At 37.6% G+C, this 22,743-nt stretch overlaps 1 long non-coding RNA gene across 2 annotated transcripts in view; it reads right to left on the bottom strand.

The window, feature by feature from the left end:
• Positions 1 to 4,998: 4,998 nt before the first annotated feature.
• LOC126832050 (uncharacterized) overlaps positions 4,999 to 22,743 on the bottom strand; it is a 43,769-nt gene continuing 26,024 nt past the window's right edge. Inside the window, exons 2-7 of one of the 2 annotated variants that reach the window (XR_007684508.2) lie at positions 19,559 to 19,666; positions 13,109 to 13,267; positions 11,865 to 11,935; positions 9,481 to 9,765; positions 8,262 to 8,369; positions 4,999 to 7,631 (exon numbers count right to left, since the gene is read on the bottom strand). This is a non-coding gene — a long non-coding RNA (uncharacterized LOC126832050). The remainder of the gene's footprint in view (positions 7,632 to 8,261; positions 8,370 to 9,480; positions 9,766 to 11,864; positions 11,936 to 13,108; positions 13,268 to 19,558; positions 19,667 to 22,743) is intronic. The other variant, XR_007684507.2, reaches the window with a different exon arrangement.

The raw sequence follows: 22,743 nt of genomic DNA on the forward strand, positions 1-22,743 counted from the left end.
AAAACATTGATGTGTTTGTAAGTATGAAAGAACATCCTGGTTATCTTTATACAACCATGTCTCACAAAGTCCAACAATGTCATAATTGCCTAATTTATGTTTGAGTTCACCGTTGTCTATGTGGCGCGAAAAGCTTTGGCAATTCCAAGTGAAGATAGAGATTGTGTCTGTGTATACATATTGCGGTAGAGTATGGGTATATTCGATTTGACACTTACTTGGTTGCTATTTTCTATTTTTAGATTTTATTAGTTCGTTTGTCGACAGGTCAATTTCATAGGTATCTTTGTCAATAATTAATTTATCATATCGAAGGAAAGCTTTTTTCCCCTCCGTTTTTGCTTTTATGAGATGCGGGACTAGTGTTTTACGAATATTTCTAATGCGCTCAGTATAATCATCAGACACACTAATTTCCGACTCGGGTTTTTTGAACTCTTTTCGAGCAGTACTTATGACGAGTTCTTTATCTTTGAGGCTAGACATGACAAGGATTAACGGTCTTGGCCTAATGGCTGGTGTTTTCTTAGTTCCGATTCGATGAACACGTTCAATACAGAGAGCTCTTTTGTCGTGAGCACCGTCTATTTTGAGATTACTGAGCAGATCTCTTACTATTTGTTCACTGTCTTCGGGGTGATCACTTTCTGTGACGCCGTATATTATTATGTTCTTTTGTCGTGACCTATTTTCAATATTATCTAACTGAATTCTAATGTCCTCGTTTTCTGAAATCAAACTAGTTACATCGTCCCTAATTTTTGAAACTTCTTCCTTAATATTAAGTTCCTTCATTTCTGTCTTTATGTCTTTCACTTCATTTCTTAACGCCGAAATATCAGATTTTAAAGATTGGATCAATATTGTCAGTTCACTTATCTCATGACTCTCCACGTTTTTATTCGGTTGTTGTGGGGGATAGACAACCTGTCCAGTGGTTGAGATTTGTCCTTGTCTGGTTTGGGGGCCTGGGTTTGTTTCTACATCCCCTGCAAGGATTAGCAGTATTGTCAAAATTAATGTTGTAGAAAGAGAGAAAGTACCTGTGCTAAGAAACTTTGTTCTATGCTTCGTTGCCACCATTTTATGAAAATAAAGTCCTATTTGCATTCTCCAAACATCTATTCCGCCATCCATAGTAAGTATTATCCAAGTACTTCAAGTATTATTTATCGAAGAGAAAATATGTCCACAGTCACATTGGTAGATTTACAACATAATTTATAAAGGAAATTCGTCACACTTCATTAACTTTGACCGCTCTAGTTTACACGACCGTCCACTTCAACGTCTATATCGTTAGCATCATTAAGAATCTTTATGTTAATGTACACCGATGATAAAACCCTGTTTTCAGAAACACCAGAAGGTCTTCAAAAACTATTAGATTAACTGAATGATTACACACCTAGATGGAATTTGACTGTAAATGTCTCTAAAACTAAAATTGTCGTTTTTTGGAACGGAGGTAAATTACCAGGAAAAGATAAGTGCATTACAATGGTCTGAATATTGATACTGTCGACGAATTAAATTATTTAGGCCTGTTATTAGGGCTGACCAAGGTCGTAAAACTTGATACGCTATTTTAAAAACATGTAACGAGAATTACTTTAACATTGAAACTAAAATCTCTATATTTGACACATACGTGAACAGTGTTTTAAGCTATGGGTCTGAAATCTGTGGCTTCCATAAAGCGTCAGACGTAGAAAGAATTCACCGTTCATTTTGCAAAAACTCAAAAGTCATCGCCAATCCACAAATAATTGTATGATTTATTATGAACTTGGTCGTTATCCACTATATATTATTAGAAAAGTTAGAATATTCAAATACTTTATTAAGTTAGCTTCAACTACAAATGTATTGTTAAAATCATGTTTAAATGGGTTAATAAATTCTAATTGTACATGGATCTTAAATATAAAAAATGAATTGTTTAATATGGGTCTTGGTTATGTCTGGGAAGAAAATCTTTTCAATAAGCAGTCATTTATATTAATTAAGAGTTTTTGATATTTTTAAGCCAAATTGTTTTGAAAAAATTTCTTCATCTCCTAAAGGCTACTTGTACCAGTACTGTATTTTTTCATTTTTTCTCTTCAGTATTACTTACGTAAACCTATACATTTTAAATATATTAAAATATTGCAAAAATAAGACTATCTGCAAATAGTCTAAATGTAGAAATTGATAGGTACAAAAATATAAAAAGACAAAAAAGGTTCTGTGGATTATGCAACCTGGCAGAGATTGAAGACGAAACGCATCATATCCTAGTATGCCCCTTTTTTGGCGATATACTCAAACGATATATAAAACATTATTATTTTACAAATCTAAGTGTATATAAACTGATCCAGCTGTTAAAGGTCAATAATTTCAAAGAATTGTGTAACCTTGGTCTATTTTTAAATTTATCTTTTACAAAAAGAGTCAAACATTTAAAGAATTAAATAATCTGCCTTAATTAACCTACATTGTTCATCTCTCTACATTGTGCAAATTTAATAGTTTGTATATTGTAAAATATCTTGTAAATGTTTTTATATTTTGTATCTGATAAAATACTTTGAGCTTTGATTTGTGAGAACTGAACACTAGTAAACGTAACAAGCGATCAGCGTATTATCAAACTTGACTACTATACCTATGCAAGCAGCTGGGCCTTTGTTGAATTAAACAATGGTATGGTCAGTTAGAGACATTGTATTACACAAATTATCATAAGATTATCATCGTTTACCTATCACTGTCGCTCACATTATGTAGCAAAAGGTTTGACCCGCGGAGAAAAGATTTACACCGCGCAGAAAACGTTACACCGCGGAGAAAAGGTTTACACCCGGAGAAAAATTCACATCGCCAAGAAACCTTTATACAGCGGGGAAAAAGTTTTCACCGCGGAGAAAAGGTTTACATCGCGGAGAAAAGATTTAAACGGCGGAGAATAGGTTTACATCGCGAAGACATCGGATTACACAGCGGAAAAAAGTTGTATACCGCGGAGACATTGTTTACACAGCGAAGAAAACATTATACCGCGGAGAAAAGGTTTACACCGCGGGGAAAAGGTTTACACAACAGAGAAAAGGTTTTTCATATTTTTCATTGGTCCTATTTTTCACTGCGATTTCTCATATGAGGTAAATTTCAAGAAAAATGTATAATTCAACGAATGGCACTAAAATGCAACCGTAGTCTTGGCTTTATTCAACACCTCTCACTTTTACACATGCATCAACACACGTACCCCTTAACGTATTTATCAAATACATGTATAAACATATCTTACACTAGAGTCTGTCAGTGTCAGCTAGTGGTGTGAAAACTCGTGTGTGGTGGAGAGAGAGAGAGAGATTAACACCCACCACCCACTCCACACAAACTGGGTCATTTCGGGACTAACGTATGGTTCAATTTTAATTCAATGATTCGCTTGCTAGTAGGAGTCTTTAACAGCGGGAGAGGCTACACCACTTGACTCAATGACAGACCTTATGGTCCAAAGCGCACGCGTCAGTTCCCCCGCCCCATCCCACTCTCGTCATACATTCCTAATCTAATCTATAGATCTTCACAAAAATAAATCGCTAATGTTATTTTTTTAGGAAAGTAAAAAGCCTTTCGAAAATGCTTATTCAGTACATTCATTTTGCCTATATATAGCGCCTACTGGCCATCTCGGTTCAGAGTGGATCAATTTTATTGAATTTTTCAGCAAATTCCCTTGACATTATCTATTGTTTAACTGAGTTAGCGAGAACTGCCAGCCTTTTATCTAATCTCCCATAATTCAATTTTAAGCCAATTTCATAATAAGAAATATCAAATCGTATTCAGATTTTACTCGGGAATGCTAATGTATTAACGAAATAAGCGGAATAGGCCTTCTGTATTGCTCAAATGCCCTTTTCATACCCTTGGAGACTGAACTGTCTGGTCACACACCCTGTACTTCGCAATACAATATATTTATGCGAGGTTGTTTTCTGTCTGTACATAATTTACCACGCTTTCTAGAGAAATAAAATACACTGGATCTTACGCGACACCCACCAGTACTTCATATAACTGATGCTAGATCTATCTGACAAAGCCAAATGCATATTTCCGCAAGGTGACGAGATGTGAACAGGGTTAGGACACGTGATTGTTGCTAGGGTTGTGGGTTAGGGTTATCAAAGCTTCTTCAATAAACATCCACGCCGCTTGTTCAGCCCATTATATTTTGGAGTCATAAATGCGCAAATCTCTATTTCATGCTTTTGTCAAGTTATCTGTGATCCAGCGTATTGGACAAAACTAAACGAATAGTTTATGTGATGAACTTTCATGATATTTTAATTTTCTAAGTTTCCTGTCCAAATCGTGTAGAACTGATTTTATTGCATATCAGTAAAACTAAAACGTAGCGTAGTAGGTACATGTATTTAATATGTTTACATGTGAAATCCTAGACCCCCCCCCCCCACCCAACTCTCTAAATAAAAAGATACATTGTATCGGGAACCAGGCAAACACCCTCGTTGTGAAACAGTTTGCCCTGATCGAAGCCACAGCTCTTGGTTCAGTGATACACCATGTTCCTGAAGCAACGACTGTGGGTTTTACAACATCTGGACGTTGCTAGATTATTTAACAATTCCCGAACTTATAGCTACGTTATACACAGACATGTTAACAGTAGCGTCAAATCAGAGGTTGTGACATAGCGACCTCCGCGGAAACCTTGAAATTGAACGAACCTTGAACTTTGCGGCTAGATTATCACAGGTAATCATTTTAGCTTGAAAGCGTGAGACTTGGTATTCGCGACGATAGAGGAAGTTGGGCTTGTAACGAATCGGCATTTGTGCCGAAATATGCAGGGTATAACGCGAAGGCCTTGATAAGATGTACGTATACACCCGATGAGCCAAAGCCTAGGGCTCACGTTCGACCCACCGCCCTCGCAGCCTCTGTTTTGTATCAGTACAAACACAAATATTTAACATGATATTTTTTTATTTGGTCAAATTCCATAATATTTTAATAAAAATAAAAATTAGTATATTATAATACTAGGTGATAAAACTATGAAATAAAATATTAAAACTGTTAATTTTATTAAGTAGAATAATATCTCTCGGTTTTACTGTTCATGTATACTTCTGAATAAACACTTTACTTTAGCCTATTTAATGGCTAATTTAAAAACAAAATCAACGATGGATTGTCTCCCTTTAAATGACTTGAACTGATTTCAACACGTTTTAGCGTATGGGATACACACTATGGTGAACAACGCTATTCAGGGGAAGTAACTCCAAGGATAAAGATTATGACTCCTGTCACAAATTTTTAATATTGAGCTGTACAGCTGTATGTCCATTTACAAATTTACATTGTTTTGGGGTTTGTTATATATTTTTTAAAAAAAAATGTTTTTCAGAATACATTCGCGTTGTGATTAGTCTCGATAAATAACTAAATATACAAAATATAATATAAACCAATCACAAGCAATAAATATGATATCTCCTACTTCTATTGTCTAAACACAACTTCCGGTGAGTACACTCACTCGGGCTGAACATCAGCTAGGTTAAGTAGTTCTTTATTCATCTTAAAGGATTCATTGAAACATGCTTTTTAATTAATTCCATATGTACATAATATAATATACACTTGTTTGCCCTTCTGCGCCACGTGGATCACACCGAAAAATCCCGACGAATTTTCACGGCCAACGCATACAATACACAAGGACATGCCTATTTATTAATTACATTATAATACACAGCCACGGGTTTATTAATACACGAACTTAAAATAAAAAGCCGTTTAAATTTACAACATTCGAAAACTTACACTAATAAAATGGTATCCAAAGAAGCACTAGTATGACCAATAAATTTCTGATCGTTATGGAATGTGTTTTGTTTGGAATATTACAATTGCTTATCCTATTTATTTTGGAATTTGATATCACATCTTTGGGTTTCATTACAGTTCCGAGTAACATATGGTTCAATTTTATGTCATTAATTCTCTTACGCGCAGGGTTCTTTAGCAGTGGGAGGAAACCGGAAGACCCGGAGAAAACCCACGAGGTTGGACATGCGACCCTACTCCTTGTCACGTCTACATTCATAATGAAGTATGGAACTCAATATAATGGCGTCGTATTGATAAGAGATGAGCCTTGGCAGTTGGAATTGGGATAGCACGACAAACCGAGGTCCAGTGTACACATTGGCGTGCACGTAAAAGAATCCTTGACAGTTGGCATTTGATATTAGAGTAGGCCGTAGTGTGGCTGTCTGGGCAAAAATTCCCTCACAGCACACTGTATGGCGTATGACCGTTATAGCCCAGTCGGAACAGAACACTAGAACGTTAAACCCCATTTCGTCGGAACTGATAACTGGTAAAGAATTAGTTAGACAATATGTACAACTCAGAATGACTTACAAGATACATTATGTAAGAATTAGATTAATGTCTGACCGTTCTTAATGTTATAATAGTTAAAAAAAATAGATAATGAGTTAAAAAGTTCAATTACTTTATTCTAAGCGAAGCTATGTGTGCGTAAATAAATGTCTAAATATTAATTTGTATAACATTTGAAGCCTGCTATAGGTAGATTTAGATCTTACATAATGGACCTTTAATAATATAATCTTAAATAAATTGAAAAACGATAACTAGTATTCTTCGTTCACACCAGATACACGCGCTGTATTTACAATATATTGATATAAAGCTGTGGACTCAAACATACACGATTTCACATGAAATATAGAAAACACCCTCCTTCAATGTTAATAGGGAGGTTTATAGTTTCTCATGTGCTTAAACAGACAAGGCGGCATCTTGTTTGCCATATGTGGACATGCCGCTTTGCCCAAGCCACATCTTCATTTAATTCAAAGCACATTCGATGAAAACAATGTGGTCAAAGTAAAATCCAACCAGGAAATGGAGTTATACTGCGGCGTCCAGTGGGTTTGTTACCTGACCATAAGCTCACAATGGAAAGATCGCCTACACCAGGTATTCGTGAAAAGATAAACATCCTCTGCTACAAACATCACAAATATCTGACCATAATACAGTTTCGTATGTCCGAAATAGCCGAAATTCCGTACATCAATCACTGACGTCACTTTAGCCATAACAGTTAAATATAGGCCTATGTCATTCCATAACTTTCGTCATACTATCACTCACACGTCACTGATGTCATTTCAACCATAACAGTTAAATAGCAGACGGATCGTTTTATTGCTCACACGTCACTGATGTCATTTGACGTCATCTTAATATAGAAGTCATTTTAACAGTAATATATTGGCGGTATTGGCGTTATTTGATAAATATATTTATTTGTTCGTTATCTTAATACTAGCGCCATTTTATTGTTTACTTGTTTTGTTCGAGGACTGACATTTATGCTCACATGTTCGGATTATCTTCGTCCTGAGAATCCTGTATTTAGACATTTACAGCACCCCAACAACTTGATAGCCGTTATTTCGAATCTGTTTTCATCATCGTCATCGACATCGGTATTTTCTATCAGTGCTGTAAAACTCTCTATTATTCTCGTGCACGTACACCCGGTACATCCGGCTGCGCGTCTGAAATAAACATAATGTAGTACAACGTAAGCAATGTTTTCATTCACTGTTTACAACAAGTTGTCCTTATCGACCCCCCCCCCCCCCACACACCTAAACATTCTGTTGTTTTTATTAATAACATGAATCGCGATTTGTTTGGATTACAAGATGAGTTTTGACAAACATTATAGTATGTCGCGATTTTCCCCTTGTCGATTGTGTAGGATGGAGGGTATGACAAGGAATCACGTGTACCGTGTACAAATGAGCGTGCACGTAAAATACCCCTTGACAGTCGGAATTTAATTCCTGTCCGGGCCACAATGCCCCTTATAGAAAACTGCATTAGTTTGATTGAAGCAGAAAAGTAGGACGTTAAACCCCATTTCATGCATTCATTCATTCATTCGGAACCTAGGCCATTCTTGCCGAGGATACAGGGACCTGGCGGTATTTTATTATTGGACCACTTTACAGTTACTGTACTCGCTTTCGGGAATAGTAGGAAAATGCGGCCACCAATTTTGAGAAAATGTATCAGGGAAGTCCTCTTATTTCCCAACGTAGCGGCCATGAAACGAAATAATGAATACAATAAAAAAAAAACCGAAGATTAATATAGTACAAAGAGATGCTATCAATACATACTTGCAATCTTCTGTTCTGAAAAACTGTCGTCGATTGCCGTCAACAACCAATACTTTGATTAGGCCGTCTATACCTTCAGCGGTAGCTGGAGATTGGAAATACGTTTGCCTGAAAAAAGAGACATATGCGTTGTGTGAGGGTTTTAATAAAGCCACAGCAGAAGCTGGGGCTTAACGCCTGTTTCTATCGAGAGTGATATCGCAGATACATGTTTCCGAAGAAACTTGAGAGAAATGGGGGCTGGCCCCCGGATCCATTCATTTGATTTGATATTTGTTTATTTTTGCAATGTCTATTGTCTGTCTTGTCAGCAGGTTTATCTTGTAGATTTCTGTCTTGTGTGTAGTGCGGTCCTCCTGCATTTACAATTTGAGAGGGGGATCCCACGATTTTGACAACGGGCCCCACAGCTTTACATAAGTTGTTTGTTTCCATGACCGTTATTACCTGAACTAGAATATACAAGTCACAATTCTATGGAATGAAATTCAATTACTGTTTGGGGGGTTGGATGGCTGAATGGTTAGCGTGCGCGCGCTGTACCATAAAGTCTGTCATTGAGTCGACTGGCGTGGTTTCGAATCCCCGGTTGTACGTGGCAAGGAGTAGGGTCGCCTGTCCAACCTCGTGGGTTTTCTCCGGGTCCTCCGGTTTCCTCCCACTGCTAAAGACCCCTACGCGCAAGCGAATTATGTAAATAAAATTAAACCATATGTTAGTCCCGAAATGACCTAGTTTGTGTCGAGTGGACGTTAAACCCCATTTCTCTCTCTCTCTCAATCACTGTTTATTACTGAGCGACCTGTCCACTCTGCCTATCTCTAGTCTTTGCCATTGCGATTTGTGACCTGTGTAGCCTTATACAGCTAAGGACCTTCACCAAGTCCACATCAAGCACTGCCGAAATTATTGGCGTCATCGAAATGACCGTCGTATCATAACTAAAAGACATGTTTGATTATCGCGTATCCGATTCTATTTTTTCCGTTCTTTTTGTTTCCTGGACGATTTTCAATTCCGAATTCAGATACTCGAATCTACGAATCTGGTCTGAATTCGTCGGATTTAGAATGGCGGCTTCACTAGTCAACATTGTGTTAGTGTTAGTCGTCGTGGAAATTAAATCAGAATTTGAAACACGTGTCTACATCTCGAGATTTGGAGAGATAAATTTGTTATCTTTGGGGGATGAAACACGTCGTAATGGTGTAATACTTACGATTGACAGCATCCGTTAAACGATATGGGACCAAGCGTTACGCCGCCCGACGTTTGAAAACCCTGTGTTGGACCTGACTGTCTTGCAGGTGTTTCATTTAATGCTCTTTTGCAAAATATATTACAACTGGCGTTGTTGTAAACCGTTTGATTGGCAATTCTGGATTCTGTCTTTTGTCTTTCATATTCTTCCAGAGCGAACTTCTCCTGTTGTTCTGGGGTTCTAAAAAATCCGCGATATCTTTGGGGCACTTGTGTCTGGTTTCCACCTTCACATTTGTCATAACTAAAAAAATAGAAACTGACAATTATATTTACTGTTATGTGTTAATGGACTGGGGGTGGTGTTAGAGACGCCGTTACCGGCCTACTGGTATATAACAGTGGACTGGGAGAGGTTGATTGAGAGTACGATATTGTTTACCTACTGGTATATAACAGTGGACTGGGAGAGGTTGATTGAGAGTACGATATTGTTTACCTACTGGTGTATGCCAGTGGATGGGAACGATGTTAGAGGGAACGTTATTAAAATAATGAGATGAATTTGTCTTTTGTCGCCCTCGACTTGGCAAGGGTCACATACTTTTTAAACTCACATTTTCATCTTGAAGCGAGGGCTTTAACCAGAATGTGAACACTGGCATGTTACTTTCACAGTTAATCAAATTTTGATGTTATATCATAATTTTCCCCGCTATCAGTCATACACAAATTATTTTCCCAACTAGGCCTATGTTGTAAAACACTATACTGTTTAAAAGAGACAGGTTTTTATAATAAATTTTAATTATAGATATTATATACGTATAATTTCATTTTTATTTTAAAAGCTTATATTATGCATAGTTTTATTTATTTTTAATTTTAAAACCTTGAGATATTTGTTTTTATATTTTTATATGAATTTTTTGATATGTTTAACCCTGTCTCATATCTGACCATATGTTTGGTGCAATGGAGCCTGGTTTCAGCTGGTTGGCCTTAAAACTCCATTTCATTCATTCGTTCATTCATTGTTCCCCGCCTGCGTACGTAACTAACGTACGAAAATTAAATGGTATCTAGCTTTTTTTTCGCATGTATACAGTGAATGGCCATTTTGCTCAGTAATCCCAGCCAGAATTTGGCTATTTTTTTTAAAATTGCGTTAGAGTTTTTAATATTTGTTTAAAACTGAAATAAATTAACTATTAGTCAATCCCCACGCTAAAAACATTAACAGAATTGATTATGTATATCTGAAATAGACCCGACCGAAGCAGAAAATAGTCCCAAATATGGCGGGTTCATTGAACAACCATTCGCAGAAGCTGTAATTCTTCGTGTTGTCAATCGAATAGAATATTGATGTAACGCTGCTTTTCTGACAGTTTTAAATTCTCCCCCGACATTAATTGCAACAGATAGCGTTCCTCGTGTGTCAAATGTCCGGTAAATCTTGCTACCGTAATTCTATTAAAATCCCATTTTCATACGGTGATTTATTATTCAATCGAACTAAATGAGTTGTTTCCGTGTCATTGCACAGACAACCCTGATAAAACGTAGGTTTTCTCTTCGTCGAGGCCATTTATTTACTTTCGTTTGTTTGTTTACAGGCTGAGTTTCAGCTACAAAATGTAGTGCGTTGACCTCATGACCTGTGACGTTTAGATAACGTCATATGGGTATCATGGCTATTCACTGTGTCAGAGTCACTTCTCTGCAGGTAGGGTGGGTCTGTCGTTCAGATTGCCCCACCTGCTGATAGTTGACTGGGGGAGGGGGGGCAGAACGTTATTCCCGGCCCACTGACATATGACATTGGACTTGCTGACGGTGTTTGAAAGGACGTTATGCACGCACAGGCCTGCGTTAGTTCAATAAAAGAGAGCATGTTATTCCCGGATCCGTGATAGTTGAATGAAAGAGAGCATGTTATTCCCGGATCCGTGATAGTTGAATGAAAGAGAGCATGTTATTCCCGGATCCGTGATAGTTGAATGAAAGAGAGAACGCTAGTCCCGGATCCGTGATAGTTGAATGAAAGAGAGAACGTTATTACCGGATCCGTGATAGTTGAATGAAAGAGAGCATGTTATTCCCGGATCCGTGATAGTTGAATGAAAGAGAGAACGTTATTTCCTGGACTGTAATAGTTGAATGAAAGAGAGAACGTTATTACCGGTCCCGTGATAGTTGAATGAAAGAGAGAACATTATTTCCTGGCCTGTGATAGTTGAATGTTATTGTCCGAGCTTTGATAGTTGAATGAAAGAAAGAACATTATTGCCTGAGCACGGGTTTAAAGAGAACGTTTTTGGCAGCCTATGCTACTGGAATGGTGCTGACATAAGACAGCCCATTAGTCTCGTTATATTTTTATTGTTATATAATACTTACAATGAATGTCTCCATATAAAGGCTGCTAAAATCCCAACTGTTGTAAGAAAAAATAAAACTGTAAAAAATATCTGAAACAGACAAAGATATCTCATGTATTTAATACCAGGAAACAATACACACGAATATATATATATATATAAAAACAACTAGTCAGCCAAGGCAACAAATACGCCCACCAGCAGCTTCGTCGTTTCTATTGTAATAAGATTATTCATCCGAGGAATTAGGAGCTGCGGTAGCTCAGTGTGTAAGACGTAGGTTCGATGCCTGCGTTGGCCCAGAAAGTTCATCGGGGTTTTTTTTTCGAGCGGTTCTCCCTTTTCATTGGTGTATGTGACTGCATAGTCCTTCGGATGAGCCGAACCCCAGGGTCCCGTGTACACATTGGCGTTCAAGTAAAAGTAATCCAAAATAAGATTAGGCGGTACTATAGCCTATACCCATCTTCATTTATAGCCCAGTCGGAGCAAAACAGTAGGTCATTAAACCCCATTCTATTTCATGATGAACACGTCTGTCATTAAATTTGAGACAGAAAGGTGAAGAAATGGGGTTTAACGTCCACTAGACACAAACTAGGTCATTTCGAGACTAACATATTAGATCATTTTGGGACTAACATATTGTTTTATTTTATTTCAATAATTCGCTTGCCCGTAGGTCGCTTGCGCGTAGGTGTCTTTAGCAGTGTGAGGAAACAGGAGGACCCAGAGAAAGCCCACGGGGCTGTACAGGCAACCCTACTCCTTGTCAGGTACAACCGGGGGTTCAAAACCATGCCAGTTGACTAAATGACAGGCCTTATGATACAGCGCGCGCGTGTTAACCATTCGGCCCCCCACCTCCCCAACCCCCGGGATTCAAGATCGCGTGTTAGTTCCTGTAGGGTAATAACCGGGAAGGCAGGACCACAACCGAATTCGAGTGGTGTAATACCAGGAAGGTAGGACCACGAGTTAGTTCTCGAAGGGTAATAACAGGAAGTCCAAACCACATGTGAATTCGAGAATAATTACATTACTATTTGACCTACAATCGTACGTTAGATATGGTATTTCTACAGATGCGGCTAACTATGTACTTAACTATGTACACCGTGTAGAATGAATCAACTGTCGACGACATAAACGACCTGATGCGGGATTGTGGGCGTAGAAATACACTAACGCCATAAAGTGGTAATAAATCACGAACACGGTGACAATCGAAGGCCAATAATATAGATGAGAGGACTGACTTACCCACAGTCTGGATGATGAACAGCTTCTGGATTTCTGCGGTTTTTGAGGTTGTCGTTTATAATTCTTCTTGCCATCCATTAAACCAATTGTCCCCGTCTGTTCCTCAGCCTTCCTTCCAGAATCCGCCATTTCAACTTTTCTCTGAGACGGAGCTTGTGTCTGAGAAAATAAGAATAATAAAAATATAAATACGGATGTCGTAAGTTTAATTGGGGTAACTTGGCTCATTTTGTGACTAACTGGGTTAATTTATGACCATTCTAAATGATAGTTAAGGCAATTAATAAAAGTAATTTCTCTAGTCACAAGATGTTCTTTGTATCCTTACATCTATACTACAATATCCACATTGCCTCTGAAACCGATGTTGATATTTTGTTTCTTATAACATTTACATCAATCAGATTAAAACACATATCCTATTTCGTTTCGTTTTTTATAGTTGAAAATTTCGTTTTACTTGTCTTTACTACACTACGATCTGGAAGAGTTGTTGTGCTACCGGCGTTGTGGTTAAAGTGAGGGATTAGCCAATGAAACAGTATGTTACGGCGCATTCTTGGTGTGCCATGCACGGAACTGTGGGTAAACCACTAGAAACGTCAACGCTGATTGATTAATCAATGTCTGAAGTCATAGGGTCAAAAGCCTTCCGTATGACCTCTGACGCGACCGTCCAGTACGAAAGTATATAAAAACGAAACGAAATATAGATCTGTATTTTACTCAGATGGTAATAGCATTGTTTTCACTGAAGTGTTTCGATGCTTTTTATTTATGAATGATAATATTTGTAAAGTATGAACACAAAGCTATAAAAATACAACATAGTAAAAAGCATATAAATATCAATCAGAAAAGTCTTAAAACAATAAATATATGTTTTCAATTCTTTCTTTAAAAACAGCTATATTTATAGTGGCTAATGTGTAAATTAAAAGAAAGACCATTAAATATAATCTCGGTCAATTGTTTATTAACCAATTACAGGTTGGTAACAGTGATGATCATGAAGTCGCCGGGCCCTGGGGCAGTGTAGTGACATGATGAAACCATAGGAGGGTTGGGGTTGCCCACCACCATCCTGGCTTTAGGGGTCCTCCCTCAATTTTTGAAATTTCGGCCTGAAATGTTGGTCTGTGGAGTATGTCCGATGCCCCTTGGGATCGTCCTATCTAATAATTTCAAAACCCATCGAACAAAAGTCACCTTGTTTCACGACTTTTGGGAAATGGGTCTTCATTATTATTTTCTACAATATTTTTTTTTATCCCCATTAACCAGTTACAGGTTGGTATCTGTAATCTTAGAATTTATTAAAGCCACGTGTGTTGTTATATTCGAGAAGAAAAAGCCAGCAGTAATCTCCCCTTATTTTGCATGTTACTGGGTTATCTTAAAACATTAAAGCTGAACTCCGATTACAAAACTACAGAAATAATCAAATAAAAAAAATTAACACCCTAAATAATCGCCATACTTGTTTTCAAGTTGTCGAACAATCATGGACGATTGTACGGCGTACAAAAACAAGAGGCAGGCCACGCCCACACCCAGTTCACGCCTGTCAGCCACACTGTCCACATCCGGCTAACAATATTTCAGCTGACTGATTGACGTTTTTTCACTAACAGTTTACTTAAAGTATTATTGCTACCTAATTATTATATCTGATCGGGTACATATTATTTTACTAATTAGACGAAATAAGTAAACCACGGTAGACAGTGGACATTGTGGTTGACAAGGCATGAACTGGGTGTGGGCGTGGCCTGCCTCTTGTTTTTGTACGCCGTACAATCGTCCATGATTTTTCTACAACTTGAAAACAAGTATGGCGATTATTTAGGGTGTTAATTTTTTTTTATTTGATTATTTCTGTAGTTTTGTAATCGGAGTTCAGCTTTAACACACGGCGTGCCATTGTTCTATATTCATTTAACACCCTTTTAAAATTAAACAAGAAATATCTCGATTTGTCATCGAAAAAAGTACCCATACTGTCACATGATTAATTCAGCCTAGTTTTGTTCTTAAACAAATTAACAAATCTAATTGCCTTGAGATTTTTTGAGCGTCACTGGGGAATCTAACAACTCGGCACTCTAATCTGGAAAAAGTCTCCAATTCGATAAGTTTCTATTAAATGTCCCCCTTAAAAAACCTACAGTTTACTACTGGAAACTTATAATAACAATTATCTACATACACTTACAGGACCGCGGATAACCGACTAGTACCTTATGCTACTAAGTCGGATAGACCTAAAAGACTAACGTATCAAGTACAATCACATATTTATATGGAATTACTTCTAATCACTTGGCAAGATCAAGTGTTGACATAAATAAGCATTGATGTAATAATATACAATATAAGAAATAAAACAATGGTAAATAAAACAATTAATAGATTAACCATACGATTGGTATGTTCACGAGACCGGCTATATAATTAGCAGTTACTTTGTGTCTGTAAAAGTTTTATAAAAAATAAGGGATTATAACAATTTAGCATGTCATTAGCATTACATAACATTTCATCATTGTCTAGTCACCTTTCAATAGCAGACCTAAATTAATGTTTTGAAGGAATGGAATAGTTATTGTCATAAAGTCTGTGATTGAGTCAGCTGGCGTGGTTTCGATTCCCCGGTGGTACGTGACAAGGAGTATGGTCGCCTGTTTAACCTCGTTTGTTTTCTCCGGGTCCTCCGGTTTACTCCCACTGCTAAAGACCCCTACGCGCAAGCGAATTATTGAAATAAAATTAAACTCTCTCTCTCTCTCTCTCTCTCTCTCTCTCTCTCTCTCTCACTCTCTCTGTTATTTCGTTTTAATTTTTATATTTCACAGTCATTGTCCTCTGTTATGACGTAACGTTATTGTAACAGCATAGTAACGCATTAAAATGGCCTGACGATTCGTTTGATAACGATGAAAGTACTAGTCAAAATTTTATTTTTTAGTGTTTTTTCTCTAATACTTGAATTTTACTTTGAACGATGGAATTCGAGTAATATTTCCTCATAATACACTGCATTATAGCACACTGCATGGAGTATGTCTATCTGCGTTACTCAGACTGGACGTTGTTAAACTCGATTTCATTTCAACAACACTGTTTCCTATCTCTACATCTATAAATACAACACATTTCACTAAGCCATCGATACTGTGTCGCCAATCCTACATGCTTCAAGTATAACAAGATGTCGGTCAAATTGTCTGATTGAAAAATGTGTCGACAGGGCTTAAGAATTTACAGAGGCCTAAGATGTTAATCTGGTGACCTCTTGGGACAAGTATACACACTGCACCGTGTTTGGGTTCGTGACGATTGAACAAGGCAAGTTAAGATGTATTTAATAATATGTTTAATTACCATGGGATTGTCCACACTGTATCCACCTATAGCTACATATAAAAACACGAGTAACTCACTTTTAGCCAGACACCATGAGTTCATTACCCTTGTTGTTTAAATGTTCCGATTCAAATTATGGCTGATTAAAGGACAATATTGGTGTCAGTCATTATCACATAAGTAATAGAACTAATTAAACACGTTCCAAATTTAATTTTAACACAGAGATCATTGCTACGATAGCTGAGTAATACAGAGAGAGAGAGAGAGAGAGAGAGAGAGAGATGAGGTTTAAAGTCCACTCGACACAAACTAGGTCATTTCGGGACTAACATATGGTTCAATTTTATTTCAATAATTCGCTTGCGCGTAGGGGTCTTTAGCAGTGGGAGGAAACCGGAGCGGAGGACCCGGAGAAAACCTACGAGGTTGGACAGGCGACCCTACTCCTTACTACGTACAACCGGGGATTCGAAACCACGCCAGTTGACTCAATGACAGACTTTATGATACAGCGCGCACGTTCTAACCATTCAGCCATCCAACCCCCCCCCCCCCATAGTAATACAGGTTTCCTGAATCGGAAGTGACGAACGCCAAAGGAAAACACGAGTCATACCTCTATATAACTGACTGATGTGACGAGTGATAACAGATACACGGCCGAATTTCTGCACACTAATAATTCCTTCCAAGACCAAAAGTTGTTTTTAGGGAAGATAATGAAAACGGAGTATGTTGAAAATTCCAGTAAAATTACATCATTCTGAGTCGAGTTATCGGCGATACAATTACAGTGTAGCCTCGATTGTAATTGTTACCTTTGTTAGGATAATAAACAAAGTCTCGATTATCCATTTTTCAATTAAATTATTCACTGGCAATCGTGTTTAAATCCGGTGAAAATCAAACCCATCCGATGATGTAGAGAGTTGATTATGAGCAGGTCGTGATAATAAATATCTATTTAATGATTTATATAACATTTGAGGCTAAATGAAAGATCTACATTAGGCAGATTTAGCTCTTATAACATAATGTATATTAGTTTAAATTAAGAACTGATTTTTGATTTGTTTCTATTATAATATGAAAACATACCCCAAGCGACAGGCGACATAATCCTCGACGCGTATTATCATGTTTGGTGCATGACGTCATGCTCTACATGACCGAATCAACCAGGAAAACTTCATTCTGGCTTCAAAGTACAGTATATGAAGTGCTTTAAAACATCTATAAATTTAATCAAACTTGTATTTCCGTTAAATATGACTGTTGGGCTAGACTTTAGACTCCAACCGATTGACGAATGGATAGTTAACATCCGGGTTATCTCAGGTAGGGTATTTAGTTTTAAAAACGAAATGAAATGGGGTTTAACGTCCTAGATTTCTGAGACCTCGGTTTTTGGTCCCATCTGGTTGACTATACATTGTCCCTTGCCAGGCCTTCCGTTCTGCACCAGTGACAAGTGGGAACTACGCCGGATGAACTTTCTCGGTCAACGCAAGGGTCGAACACGGATCTCCAGGTTAGCGAGCAAACGTTTTTACACACTGAGCCACCGTGGCGCCTGTTTTAAAAACAGATTACTCTGTCTCGCTTTTCTCTTTTTACCTTTGGGGAAGGGGTGGAGGGTGATGGCGGGGTGAGGATATAAAGGGCGGGGGAGAAGGGTTATAAAGGAGCATAGGGTGGGAGCAAAGCAGGAGGGGGTCGAATTGCAGTAGCCTTTATAAATGATACCCTTTACTTTTTGCTTATTTTACAAATCAACGTTCATAATAAATATTCCACGAATATAATTAAATCATCTATGGTTAGTGTGTGCGCGTTGCATCATAAGGTCTGACATTGAGTCAACTGGTGTGGTTTTGATTCACCGGTTATACGTGGTTTCCTTACACTGCTAAAGCGAATTATTGAAATAAAATTGAACCATATCCATATGTTAGTCCCGAAATGACCTAGTTTGACGATAAACCCCCCACCCCTCTCTCTCTCTCTCTCTTTCTCTTTCTCTCTCTCTCCCTCTCTTCACATATAGTGGGTACTCAACGTAAGTTTAAAGATAGTAAAATAAGCTAGAACTGAAATATCTTGTAAAATACAACAATTTGAGAAATTAAATATAAATTTGCAGATAGTCGATGACTATGTATGATGGGACTCACCCCACCCCACTATTCCCATACCTCCTCCCCCTACCCTGCACAGACATAAACCATTAATAAAAAAACCCAAACATCCTCAAAGATAAGAAAGAAATCAAAAGTTTTGGAAGTCGCGTTTGGCTTCGGTAGTTGCTCCAAAAATTGTATATTTTGCACGTGTTGACCCCCCTCCCCACTCCTCTCCCGGAATTCAAACCCTCACTACGCCACTGTACGGTCATGGTCGACGAAATATATTTATTTTACTACTTGGAAGAACTATTTTCACAGATTATAATGTTTAACAAAGTGTGAAAAATAGGCACAACAAAATATTCCAGACAGCCCCGGTCGCTTCTTCGAAGATATCGATCAGATTGTTTTGTATATTTCTTCTTACCATCTGCTGCAAGCAAAATATCTGTAAGGTCCTTTAAAGCCCGGGGGGGGGGGGGGTGGATGGCTGAATGGTTAGCGTGCGCGCGCTGTATCATAAAGTCTGTCATTGAGTCGACTGGTGTGGTTTCGGTCGCCTGTCCAACCTCGTGGGTTTTCTCCGGGTCCTCCGGTTTCCTCCCACTGCTAAAGACCCCTATGCGCAAGCGAATTATTGAAATAAAATAAAACCATATGTTAGTCCCGAAATAACCTAGTTTGTGTCGAGTGGACGTTAATCCCCATTTCTCTCTCTCTCGCTCCCCTTTAAAGCCCAGTAGCCATACAAGCTATGCTGTTCCTTAATCCTTCCAACTCTTGAACAAAATATTGGTTACAAAATTAAAAATTTAATTTATCCAGAAATGAATACAAAATGTTACCCCTATAATATGAAAAAGTTTTTATTTTGTATGGAATCAAATCTGTGATTCACAGTTGGAGTCAAAAACAATGTCCATAGGCTGAAAATTAATAAGGTTTTTTTTTTTACCTCTATAGCGTTATTCTGATTTCCATTTTGACGGGGTGTTGATAGCGTCGTTGTAGTGGTTGTGGCAGCCGTCGACATTATGACTGGATATAAGACGCCCTGGTTGATCTGAATATTAGCATCACCCATTTTTGATTATTATAATTTTAGAAAAGAAAAAATCTGTTCATATACTAACAAGATATAGTTCGACTAATTACTTTGCTGTCTCGCTTGACTATGATCATTTATTCGATATATACTCAATTTAAATGGTTATAAGGGGAATCCGTAAAATCTATAAATAACTTGGTTCCGCTTTTTAATTGTTTACGTTTGCTGCAACGTTTATGATACGTATTATATGTATCACGCGAACGTCACACGTGGAATGATGGTGTCTTGAAAAGTATTACACATCTGAGAAACACATGTCCAAATATAGAAAACACGTGATGAAACGTCACCTGACAGCATCACGTCGTCGTATAATATAAATATATTATTCACAAATCAGTCTATGTATTATCCCCTCATCTCATCCGGGTTTAATTGGGAAAATAAAAACAACCATAAATATTAAAAACAACGCATAGAAACATTACCATGCAATGTGGTGCAATACCAGCCAGTTGTAAGACCTTTATATAGTAACTTTACCGAAAATTTACATGGTTGAAACGGTTGTTGCTACACCCAAAAACACAAAGCAACCTCTCACTCCCAAAATAATGTTACAGATCAATGGTCATTACTCTTTTCAAACCGCCCACTATATAAGACACTGTTTATAATTTATCTTATAAAACACTTTTTTTCACAGTTAATTTAATGATTAGGATTTTTCGTTTCGATTCAGCTATTCATACCGTGAGAAAACGATGTATCGCTAAACATATTCACCAAAATATTATTCTAAGTATTCAAATAACACTTCAAAAACTCTTCCACCGAGATTTAAATACACCCTTGTGCTATGTGAATTAATGAATTCCATTAATGATTAAAACTCATTATCATTTCATTTAAAAAAATGAGTTTTGATTAAAACTGAGTTTTATGCTATTCACTCACGGTATGAACTCGACTAGCCGTGAACGCAAACTGTCTAAGTGAAAACTACTGGAAGACACAGCCTATTAGACACGGACGTTAGAATATCTTACTGATCTACATTGACAGTTATCGGAGAACGTGTAAATAGCTCACTAGATATAGATATATTTATATAGGAAGATTCGTCAGTCGCCATGTTGACTTATCTTAACTTGAGGTACACGTTCTTTATATCACTCTCTAGAAGTTCTTACAGACACGTGCTTGCTACATTCTTCCATTCTTTGTCACAGCACGTCAGTGCATGATAAAACACGCTATATAAGATATTTAGCCTTTTTTATATCAAGAAAAAACCCCAAAACAAAACAAAACAAATAAAAAACCAAATAGGTATAAATGCTAACATGCATCAAGGATAGGATGTCCGCGATATCAATATTGGGGTAGAAGACGTAAAACCACAAGCTACTACTACTATTAGGAACACTTAATGTTTTTCAGCTACAGAACATTATACAGGTGACAATTCTATAGAATACAATTACTGCTTATTACTGAGAGACGTTTCGACTAGTCTTCTCTAGTCATTATCAAGCAATTTCAAAACAGACCCGTCTTTAAGTAGGACTTTGACCCGATTTATGAACCCTGTTGATGTACAAAAGTGATACTTTAATCCAATTTCAAATCCCAGAAAAATATTCACTATAACATATGTTGTTATTGTGTTCAATATAACCATCCAAACCAAAAATAGTTCAATGGGACGTTTGAGTGTAATACATTACATTTAATTCAATTGAATTGAGTAAATATTTGAATATCTATAGAGCTGTAGAAATGGGCGGTTTTCTAAACATTTATAGTCCTTACAAAACGACATTTAATGGGGATAACATCCTATTTTTACCTTTCTGCGGGGGGGTTGGATGGCAGAATGGTTAGCATGTGCGCGCTGTATCATAAGGTCTGTCATTGAGTCAAATGGCGTGGTTTCGATACGATCAACACGATTGCTACGACTGACCACAATATATGAAATGAAATGAAATGGGGTTTTACGTCCTACTGTTCTGCTCCTAAACTGGGCTAATGAAGACGGGCATACGCCATACAGTTTGCTATGAGGGAAATTTTGCCCGGGCAGCGGCACTACGGGCTACTCTTATATCGAATTCCAACTGCCAATGGATCTTTTACGTGCACGCCAATGTGTACACGGGTTCTCGTTTTTTTGTCCCATCCGAACGACTAGACAGCTGTCCTTGTCAGGCCGTCCGTCCTGCATCATTGACAAGGGAGAACCACGCCGGAAAATCTGAATGAACTTTCTCGGCCAATGCAGGGATCGAACACCCGACCTCCAAGCTAGCGATTCAGCGTCTTACCCACTTAGCCACGTGACCCCCCCCCCCCCCTCACACTATATGAAAAGACCTGATAGCATCACCACGATTACCCCACGATGTCATTCGTAGTGAGAATCGTGATAGTGTGAACCTAGCATAAGGCTGAAATTTCAGAGTTGGAATTTGTCTACAGAAAATCGTACCAAGATCGGATTAAAGGACCTAGGAAAGGAGAAGAAGAAAAGGTTAGTATCGGCGATCTCTGCTAAAAATCTGTTAATATCGGGTTACTGTAATCACAGTACTTTTTATTTTGGCCTCAGTTTATTTGAAGCTTGAGATAATATTGACAATTAGAGGACCGAGACAATTAAATAAACCGACTGTCGCCGAGATAAAAAAAAAAGATATATCATTACAAAACGAATTATAAAAACATTTTCTTTAATTGGCATTCACATACCTGTATCATTTGTTTGATAAAGACGAGAGTATCCTGGTCGAAACGTCGCTTAGTATTAAACTCAGTAATTGTGTATGCATAAACTTGTATCTTGTGTTATAAAAACATTGCTTACTGAGCCAACTTCCTCAACTGAATAATGACTTAAAACAGTGGATTGGAAAGCGTTTCTGAGATACTTATCCCCAAATTAATAACAACAAAAATACTGTTTACTCAATAGAATAATGGCTTAAAACAGCGGACTGTAAAGCTTTTCTAATATACTTAGCCCAAAATTAATACTGACTAATTTCACAGTATCGAGTTAATGGAAGCAAAGATCACAGTGACTG

Source organism: Patella vulgata, chromosome 9, assembly GCF_932274485.2.
Source record: "Patella vulgata chromosome 9, xgPatVulg1.2, whole genome shotgun sequence".
In the NCBI taxonomy this organism is placed as follows: Eukaryota; Metazoa; Mollusca; class Gastropoda; family Patellidae; genus Patella; species Patella vulgata.